Here is a 10805-nt window from a genome sequence, read left to right on the forward strand (position 1 = left end):
GTCTTTCATGGTTGAGCATGACTGTTATTAGATGGGTTTAGGGGAAGGCTGTTTTAATCATTGTTTAGTCTAAATTTATTTAGGGTGTGTTATATTGTTTATTCCCAGATGACATGTCAATGAATAAATCACAAATGTGTGAAAAACATCAGATTAAAGGATGTCATCTTGTTGATTTATTATGATTATTCAGTCAGTCAACTTCTTTGTTTCTGCTTTGTATCTATCAAGAGCAAGTGCTGAAGTTTAACTATATGTAATATTGTTACAGATATAATCTTCTTGGTTAGGGTATGTTACGTGATGTTATGTGTATGTTATCCTGGTTATCTTGTACGTATATTGCAGATAATTAAATGTCAAATTTTTTTCATAGAAATGTACTGAATAATTAAGTACGGAAGATTTAATAAATACTGCTTTTTTTTGTACCTTAAAGAAATCAGTGAAGAATATGGAGGTCATTTTTGTTTTGCCTTTTTCTTGCTCAGCTCCCAACCTACTCAGGGTAAATTAAATATGAAATAAGACTGAACAACATAATGCTATATAATTATATATGCAAGCTGGGTGTGTGTTTACGCATGTGAGACAGAGAGAGGGAGAAATTGAGAGAGAGAGAGAGAGAGAGAGAGAGAGAGAAGTCAAACGCACGTTAATGCTGAAATCCCCCTGCTGGCAGGTGAAGGGCATGAAAATAATGATCCTGCTGCCACCACAGCTGGGAGGGGAGCAGAGGAACGCAACAGATTAGAATGGCGGACTGTACCTTTAAGATTAGTAGCGTGGTGAAAGTGCTAAAATCAATATATTTTCTTTTTCATGCATAGTAACCAGTACATTCATAGATAATACAACTTCTACACTGCAGTGGAGTAATGCATGCCATGACGCCAGTTACAACCTGTTGGTAGCGCAAATACAATTTCCACTATCTGGGGAGATTGGAGACTTGGAGAGTGTAATAAGTATTACTGGTTCAAACATACTTAAACATTTTGGGGACACCTCCCTCCCCCTCAGATAATAGTGATTTAAAAAGAGTATGACAGGGACTGGTAATGAGCACCTATGCCAGCAGAGGGCAGAGAGCCACGCAGAGCTCATGGAAGACAAGGATCTACAATAAACTGCTGAGTAAAGGGGGTCCTAAGTACCAAGACCATTCTTCTGGCTCTGTGCTGACACAGCATTGATGATCCCACAAGAGACTCAGGCATCATATAGTAGGGGTTATATCATCAATCATCAACTGTATCACTTATATAAGTTGGGTAAATGAAAATTTGAAATGAAAACCAAAATAAAAATAAAAAATATATAGGACTGAAGTCAGTCAGTACACCTGTCTAAATGAGTGTCTGAGTACCATGGATGGAAGAAACAATCAAAGAAGGCCTTCATTTCAGTGTCAGTGTTTAGCGTAGTTTAAAGCACGGCCCAAGTATTGTATGTCAGTTTTTTTTGTTTCCAGTAGATGGAGGTCTCACTCCATTTTCTGTGACAATAAATGGATTCTGAATCATTGAGGATAGAAAGAGAACAGAGGAGATAATTAAACAAAAAAAAGTGATAAAGTTACAACTGATAAACATGCATCAGTGTGGAGAAGATTCATTTTACACGGCATGATAATACTTTTCACTGCTTAATGTTTAGGTCATTCAGCGTTATATAAACACACATCACATACTACAGAGTCAGTATCCAGGACTGCCAAGGGCGAATAAGATTACACTAGCATATGCCGATGAAGAAAACACCACAGCTCGTCACCACCAAAGAGGTGTCTATCTAAACAATGTGTATTCTAACAATTATTGTCTGTAAAATGATAACTCTTATCCCACAAAAGTGGAGAGAGAAGAGAAAAGAGAAAAGGTTTAAGTGTGTGTGTGTGTGTGTGTGTGTGTGTGTGTGTGTGTGTGTGTGTGTGAGAGAGAGAGAGAGAGCGTGAGAAAGAGAAAGAGAGGGGGAGAGAGAGAGGGATATAGGAGAATATGTGGGGAGAGAGAGAAAAGGTGTGTGTAAAGTGTCCACACAGCCAACAATAACTATAATGACAACTGGAACTAAAACGATTTGAGCGTCTACACTGACCAACTACAGTGAAAATCTCTCTGAGATATAAGTAATGTTTTGTTGTGATGCCTTTATTGTGATGTAAACGATGTCCAATTATACTGTTCCTCATGCTGTTATTGGTGATGTGGACGTTCCCATTGTTATGCGCTAGAGTGTTATTTAAAACTATAGTTACTATAGGTACAGTTATTGTTATAGTTATCATTGACAGGGTGAACAGGCCTTGAGAGAGAGAGAGAGAGAGAGAGAGAGAGGAAAGGAGAAAGAGAGAGAGAGAGGGAGAGAGGAAAGGAGAAAGAGAGAGAGAGAGGGAGAGAGAGGGATGGGACGGGGGTGTGAGGGACAGAGGGAAATATAATCAGAAGTAAGTCACCCCTATTGCATGGAGGACAAATGGGCTGACAGGGCCGCTGAAAAAATAGAGAGAAAACACTACACACGGTTTACCCAGAGCTGACTACACACACACACACAGACACCATACAAAAAACATAATCCCTACGCCAATGACCAACAGAAAAGTTTGCCCAGATGAAACATCGCCTCATGTATCTTTCCTTTTCAAGCACATTACTTGGTGAGTCTATTTGCATGATTAAGAGGTGGGGTGACGTAGGTTAAGGCCCGAGGATCCATCAAATACTGGATCAATTACTGAGGTAATGAGAGCAGTAATCAGTCTTCCTTTGAGTCCAATAAACCATTCCCTAATGCTGTTTTTGTGGAGGAAGTTTACATTGACTCCAATGACCACATACAGTACATAATTAAGTATGCAGCTTCTTAGGAAACCCCTTCCATTCTCATGAATGACATCCTATGGCTGATATTGAGGAAGGTAAGATTTGGTGTTCTGTAAAGCCCAATGGTAAAAATTAGGGATTACAGACAGGGTCAAAGTGGAGAATTTGGTTCCAATGACATCACATATTATTTGAGCATTTCACTTCATTTAAATACTTTTTAGTATTCTCCACCCAATCTGTCATGATCGGGTTATTTGTGTTCACATGTGCCTTTGTTTCCTGTTATGCACCCTCACCTGTCGTGTATTTTGTGATTGCCACTTCTGCTAATTAGCCAGGGTACAAATACCTGGCTAATCCACCTGGACCTAATCGGGTCGTTAGATTGTTTTGTCCCATGGTTGTTAGAAGTGTTCTCAAGCATGTAGCTGTTTCGCAGGAGAATGCAAGGAGTGCTCTCAAGCTCTTGGTTGCCTCTAGTCTCAAGTCTCCTGTTTTAGGTTTGTGTTTTGTTACGCGGTTCTCAGCCGCCTTTGTTGGTTTAGTTTCTCAAAGTAAACCTTCAATCTAGTTTTCAGTTCCTTGGCTTTTAGAGCATTAGCTACACTTTTGTAGCTTTCTTAGTTTGGTGCCTTTTGCCCTGTTCCTTATTTTCTGTGTTGTAGATTACTGCTGTTTGAAAATAAAACAAACCAACTACATCCTGCAACTGGGTCCTTTCTTGCACACTGGGCCAGCGCTGGTACCCTAATCGAGCGACTCGGGTCGCATCCCCGAGCGAGCCTGACACAAACTACCAACTAAACTCTTTGGAAAGTCTGGGGAGTTTTCTATGTCCCCAAAGACCTTTAGTGTTATATCTTTATGCTGAGGAATATTAAACATTAATGACAGGTGTGCATGTCAACTGTCTGACTGCATTCCTGATCCTGTATTTAGTGTAGTGTAACTTCCACTGCTATTCTGATGACACCCAACTCTACCTATCCATGAAACCTGATGAAATTGTACATTTACCCAAAATAGAAACTTGCCTGCAAGATGTTAAATCTTGGATGGCTAACAACTTCCTGCTCCTCAACTCTGATAAAACTGAGGTTATGCTTGTAGGCCCTGATCAATTGAGAATTACACTATCTAGCCATCTATCCACACTCGATGGCATCCCAACACCCAATACTAGCATCAAAAACCTTGGTGTAACTATCAACCAAGACCTCCTACTTGACTCACACATAAAACAGATCTCAAAGACATCATTTTTTTCATTTACGCAATATTGCCAAAATTAGAAAAGTCCTATCCCTCCAAGATGCAGAAAAACTAATCCATGCATTTATTACTTCCTGACTAGATTACTGCAATGCTCTCCTGTCCGGATGCAGCATCAACTCAATAGAGAGCCTCCAACTTATACAGAACGCTGCTGCCCGTACACTCACCAGAACAAAAAAATATGAGCACATCTCACCTGTACTTGCCTCTCTGCATTGGTTCCCTGTCAAAAGTAGAATTGATTTCAAAGTACTCCTGCTAACATACAAAGCCCTAAATGACCTGGCTCCAAACTACCTTAAGGAATTAGTTGTCCCCTACTGCCCTCCGGTCCGTTCCCAGAGTGCAGGCCTCCTTGTAATTCCAAGAATATCAAAAACCACAGTAGGAGGCAGAGCCTTTAGCTACCGAGCCGCCCTCCTCTGGAACAATCTCCCTGCCTCCATTCGAGATGCAGACACCCTACCGACACCCTAAAGACATTCCTCTTCAGTGCATCCTATAGCCATAAGTAATTGCGTCAACTAAGCCTAACCTTAACTAAAAATACGTAGCACATACACACGTAGATAGGTAAACAGATGAGACTAAATTAACAGATGAGACTAAATTAAACCAAAACCTACATTGAGGGCACTTTAGAAAGGTGTACTTAAAGGTCATAAAACCTAAACATACACCTAGAATCTAGGCCAACCCTTAAGGGACAATTAAGAACATCAGAAACCCATTGGTGGATTTTTTTTTAAATAGATACACACCCGCTCTGCCCCTGTCCTGCTTAGTTGGGCCTGGGGGCTGAGCGGGTGAGAGAGATAATGCCAGACACGGCAGGAAGGCTGTCCTGCCAGACCCGGTGGCGTACCTCTTAGTTCTCTCAATCCTGTGATGCTTTCCATGGACCACTTGGTAGATAGGTAAACAGATGCTAGTGTAAGACAAAATTACATAAACCAAACAAATCTAAACACATGTAATACCCCCCTAATCAACTAAACTGGACTAAACTGGACATGTAATACCCCCCTAATCAACTAAACTGGACTAAAATCTAAATAATATACTAAATAATATTCCCTTACACCTAGCCAGGCAGCCCCTCTCCCTCTCTCTCTCTCTCTCTCCCTCCCTCTCCTCTCATATCACATTGCTAATGCTAATAATAATACTGATAAAATGGCCAAATTGCCTACTGTAAACCTACTACCCAAAGGTATCTCCTTATCTGTTTCTGAAATAAATGTCTACTAACAAAAATGTTAACAAAAAGAGCCCAGGGCCTGGGGCCATATGATATGCTAAATTCAGGATATGCTCCATTGGCACCACAACAGTCATCACAGCCAATACCTGGGCCTCAATTAGCACATGGCCCCCCACCACAAACGCACTGGCATTTATATTGGCCATCTCAGCCCTACCCGCAGGGTGATGCTCAACATTGGGGGCATAGTCAGGTAAGACACAGAGGTGGCGGAACAGGCAGAGGAGGTGTTGGGAGAGGACAGAACAGAAGAGATGAGCCCCAGAAGTGTTGGGTTTGTGGCCGAATGGGACATATTTCCAGAGATTGTGCTCATAGACAGAAGATGGGAGAGCAGAGACATTAAGCCACAGCTGGGTAACTCCGATGGTTTTGTTTCCCTGCATGAAGGGCTATGGTTAAATTCATGTTTAAATTCAGACTAATGGGATAACCATGTCATGGTTTTGCAAGGGCTCAATTAGATCATATATATTAGTGGGTTGTCTGGATTGTAATGGTAAAGTAGAGGTGATTGAGTGAGGGAGGATAGAGGAGGAATATACAGTGGGTGACTTTATGGGAATCCATATTGTATATATGATGGGTATGAAGGAATAGGTATAGGTATTGAAATGTTGAATACATGGGTGTTGCTTGATGATTGTAGCTTGGGGGAAGTGAGTGGAATTGGATTGTGTATAGGACTTAGCGGGAATAAATAAATAAAGTAATTGACAGATTGAATCAAGCACAGGTATATGTATATTGGATAGCATGTAATACATTTTGGCAATTGCTCCTGGCTGGTGATAATCTGTGAGTTTCACACATGGGATTATTTACATTTTAAAAATATAAAATTGGGTTTGCTGGAAAACAAGATTTTCACTTCCTGCTTCTTGTTGGATTGGACCTGACACTGTTGGATTTGGATAAAGACTACAACACATGGGCGTTTTTGTATGCATTTGGATAAAGACTACAACACATGGCTTTTTTGTATGCATTCATTTCCTGGTCACAGCGAGGGAAGAGTTTAACGTCCTGGCTATACTTTCCATTGAATTCAAGCCAGAGCTCTCTCCCTGCAAGTTGTTCTGGGATACCGAAGGGGCTTCCACAGCCCCCTGGGGGTCCTACTTCAGGAGCGCCCCCTGGGGGTCATACTTCAGGAGGTTGGTCAGAGAATGGGGTCCGGACCCCTTCCTCTCTCCACCGTGAGCATCATGCAGTTAAGGAGAGCACAAGTTAATGGGCGCCCCCTATAGGACCTGGCAACAGGGTTTGCCTTTAATGTCCCCTAGTGGTCAAATGTTTGAGGGTAAATTCTGAAGAGTCTGTAAGGGATAAAATTATGGGACTTAGAGTGTTAGTGTCCCCTGTGGCCCTCCATAGTATGTCATAGGTTTTTAGGTGGAGGGCGCCCCCTTGTGGTAGGAAAATAAAAATAAGTATCTGGGTGGTTAAGGATGTTGGGGCCAGTGGGGATTTATTAAGTGTCCCCTAAGGAGTGGTTTTAGTCTATTTTCGAAGGTCTAACGCCCCCTAGTGGTCAAATGTTTGAGTGTAAATTCTGAAGAGTCTGTGAGGGATGAAATTATGGGACTTAGAGTGTTAGTGTCCCCTGTGGCCCTCCATAGTATGTCATAGGTTTTTAGGTGGAGGGCGCCCCCTTGTGGTAGGAAAATAAAGATAAGTATCTGGGTGGTTTAGGATGTTGGGGCCAGTGGGGATTTATTAAGTGTCCCCAAAGGAGTGGTTTTAGTCTATTTTCGAAGGTCTAACGCACCCTAGTGGTCAAATGTTTGAGTGTAAATTCTGAAGAGTCTGTGAGGGATAAAATTATGGGACTTATGAGTGTTAGTGTCCCCTGTGGCCCTCCATAGTATGTCATAGGTTTTTAGGTGGAGGGCGCCCCCTTGTGGTAGGAAAATAAAGATAAGTATCTGGGAGGTTTAGGATGTTGGGGCCAGTGGGGATTTATTAAGTGTCCCCAAAGGAGTGGTTTTAGTCTATTTTCGAAGGTCTAACGCCCCCTAGTGGTCAAATGTTTGAGTGTAAATTCTGAAGAGTCTGTGAGGGATGAAATTATGGGACTTAGAGTGTTAGTGTCCCCTGTGGCCCTCCATAGTATGTCATAGGTTTTTAGGTGGAGGGCGCCCCCTTGTGGTAGGAAAATAAAGATAAGTATCTGGGTGGTTTAGGATGTTGGGGCCAGTGGGGATTTATTAAGTGTCCCCAAAGGAGTGGTTTTAGTCTATTTTCGAAGGTCTAACGCACCCTAGTGGTCAAATGTTTGAGTGTAAATTCTGAAGAGTCTGTGAGGGATAAAATTATGGGACTTAGAGTGTTAGTGTCCCCTGTGGCCCTCCATAGTATGTCATAGGTTTTTAGGTGGAGGGCGCCCCCTTGTGGTAGGAAAATAAAGATAAGTATCTGGGTGGTTTAGGATGTTGGGGCCAGTGGGGATTTATTAAGTGTCCCCAAAGGAGTGGTTTTAGTCTATTTTCGAAGGTCTAACGCCCCCTAGTGGTCAAATGTTTGAGTGTAAATTCTGAAGAGTCTGTGAGGGATAAAATTATGGGACTTAGAGTGTTAGTGTCCCCTGTGGCCCTCCATAGTATGTCATAGGTTTTTAGGTGGAGGGCGCCCCCTTGTGGTAGGAAAATAAAGATAAGTATCTGGGTGGTTTAGGATGTTGGGGCCAGTGGGGATTTATTAAGTGTCCCCAAAGGAGTGGTTTTAGTCTATTTTCGAAGGTCTAACGCACCCTAGTGGTCAAATGTTTGAGTGTAAATTCTGAAGAGTCTGTGAGGGATAAAATTATGGGACTTAGAGTGTTAGTGTCCCCTGTGGCCCTCCATAGTATGTCATAGGTTTTTAGGTGGAGGGCGCCCCCTTGTGGTAGGAAAATAAAGATAAGTATCTGGGTGGTTTAGGATGTTGGGGCCAGTGGGGATTTATTAAGTGTCCCCAAAGGAGTGGTTTTAGTCTATTTTCGAAGGTCTAACGCACCCTAGTGGTCAAATGTTTGAGTGTAAATTCTGAAGAGTCTGTGAGGGATAAAATTATGGGACTTAGAGTGTTAGTGTCCCCTGTGGCCCTCCATAGTATGTCATAGGTTTTTAGGTGGAGAGCGCCCCCTTGTGGTAGGAAAATAAAGATAAGTATCTGGGTGGTTTAGGATGTTGGGGCCAGTGGGGATTTATGAAGTGTCCCCTAGGGAGTGGTTTTAGTCTATTTTCGAAGGTCTAACGCGCCCTAGTGGTCAAATGTTTGAGGGTAAATTCTGAAGAGTCTGTAAGGGATAAAAATATGGGACTTGGTGTGTAAGTGTCCCCTGTAGCCCTCTATAGTATGTCATAGGCTTTTAGGTGGAGAGCGCCCCCTTGTGGTGGGAAAATAAATATAGGAAACTAAGTGGTTTAGAGCATTGAAAATAATGGAGAATTATTAAGTGTCATGTAGAAGATGGTTTTAGTTCTAAGGTCTAACGCCCCCTAGTGGTGAAATGTTTGAAGGCTAATTGTAAAGAATCTGTAAGAGCTAGAAGTTTGGGAATTGGTGCGTGTGTGGCCCTACTGGTCCTCTATCAAGTATTGGAGTTTCAAAGGTGGAGAGCGTCCCCTTGTGGTAGGAAAATAAATATAGGTAACTAAGTGGTTTAGAACATTAAAAATGATGGGTAAATATTAAGTGTTATGTAAAAGATGGTTTTAGTCTATTTTCGAAAGGTCTAGCGCCCCCTAGTGGTCAAATGTTTGAAGGCTAATTGTAAAGAGTCTGTAAGGGTAAACATGATATGATTTGGTATGTGAATAGCCCTACTGGTCCTCTATGAGACGTTGGAGATTTTTTCTGTGGATTAGGGTGTAAAAGGCAATGTGTATGGGTTTAGGATTGTTTCCGGGTTTAAGATAGGGTCCAGGGTTAGGTTTAGGGGTTAAGTTCGGGTCTAGGGTTAGGTTTAGAACGTGGGTTAGATTTAGGTTAGGTTTAGAACGTGGGTTAGATTTAGGTTAGGTTTAGAACGTGGGTTAGATTTAGGATTGTTTCAGGATGTAAGTTAGGTTTATATGTATAATGAGGGTTAGGGTGTGGGTTAAGTTAGGATCTAGGGTTAGGTTTAGAACGTGGGTTAGATTTAGGATTGTTTCAGGATGTAAGTTAGGTTTATATGTATGAGGTTTGAGATGTATGTTCAGGTTTTATGACCTTCAATCACACTCTTCTAAAAAGCCCTTAGTATAGGATTAGGTTCAACTTTGTCTCACACTAGCTTCTGTCTAACCATCCAACCAGTGGTCCATGGAAAGCATCACAGGATTGAGAGAACTAAGAGGTGCGCCACCGGGGCTGGCAGGACAGCCTCCCTGCCATGTCTGGCATTGTCTCTCTCACCAGCTCAGCCCCCAGGCCCAACTGAGCAGGACAGGGGCAGAGCGGGTGTGTGTCTGTTTTTTAGAAGGTCTACCAATGGGTTTCTGATGTTCTTAAATGTCCCTTAAGGGTTGGCCTAGATTCTTGGTGTATGTTTAGGTTTTATGACCTTTAAGTACACCTTTCTAAAGTGCCCTCAATGTAGGTTCTGGTTTCATTTTGTCTCACACTAGCATCTGTTAACCTATCTACCAAGTGGTCCATGGAAAGCATCACAGGATTGAGAGAACTAAGAGGTGCGCCACCGGGGCTGGCAGGACAGCCTCCCTGCCATGTCTGGCATTGTCTCTCTCACCAGCTCAGCCCCCAGGCCCTACTAAGCAGGATAGGGGCAGAGCGGGTGTGCGTCTGTTTTTAGAAGGTCTATCAATGAGTTTCTGATGTTCTTAATTGCCCCTTAAGGGTTGGCCTAGATTCTTGGTGTATGTTTAGGTTTTATGACCTTTAAGTACACCTTTCTAAAGTGCCCTCAATGTGGGTTTTGGTTTTATTTTGTCTCGCACTAGCATCTGTTAACCTTTCTACCAAGTGGTCCATGGAAAGCATCACAGGATTGAGAGAACTAAGAGGTGCGCCACCGGGGCTGGCAGGACAGCCTCCCTGCCATGTCTGGCATTGTCTCTCTCACCAGCTCAGCCCCCAGGCCCAACTCAGTAGGACAGGGGCAGAGCGGGTGTGTATTTATCTAGGGAGGAGCTGAACCTCTTGTCTCTGATAGCGTGCTTAGTCCGGGGGCTCTGGCTGGGTTAGGTATATGTCTTTGTTTAACGGCCCTCACCATGACTAGCATGGAGAGGGACCGAGGCAAATGCACTGGCCGTCGCTCGTCAAGCATTAAGCCATCAGTACTTTAGGTCCTCCTATTCAGGAATTTGCCTTTATGGGCTTCAAAAGCTCCTCCCATTACAATGAATTAACTATGTTTGGAGTTCAAGTAAAGCCTTGGGATTAGGTTCTTTGATTAAGTTTGTCTCAGACTAGCGTCTGTTTTTTCTGATGTTCTTAATTGTCCC

This window comes from Clupea harengus, unplaced genomic scaffold, assembly GCF_900700415.2.
Source record: "Clupea harengus unplaced genomic scaffold, Ch_v2.0.2, whole genome shotgun sequence".
Taxonomy (NCBI): Eukaryota; Metazoa; Chordata; class Actinopteri; order Clupeiformes; family Clupeidae; genus Clupea; species Clupea harengus.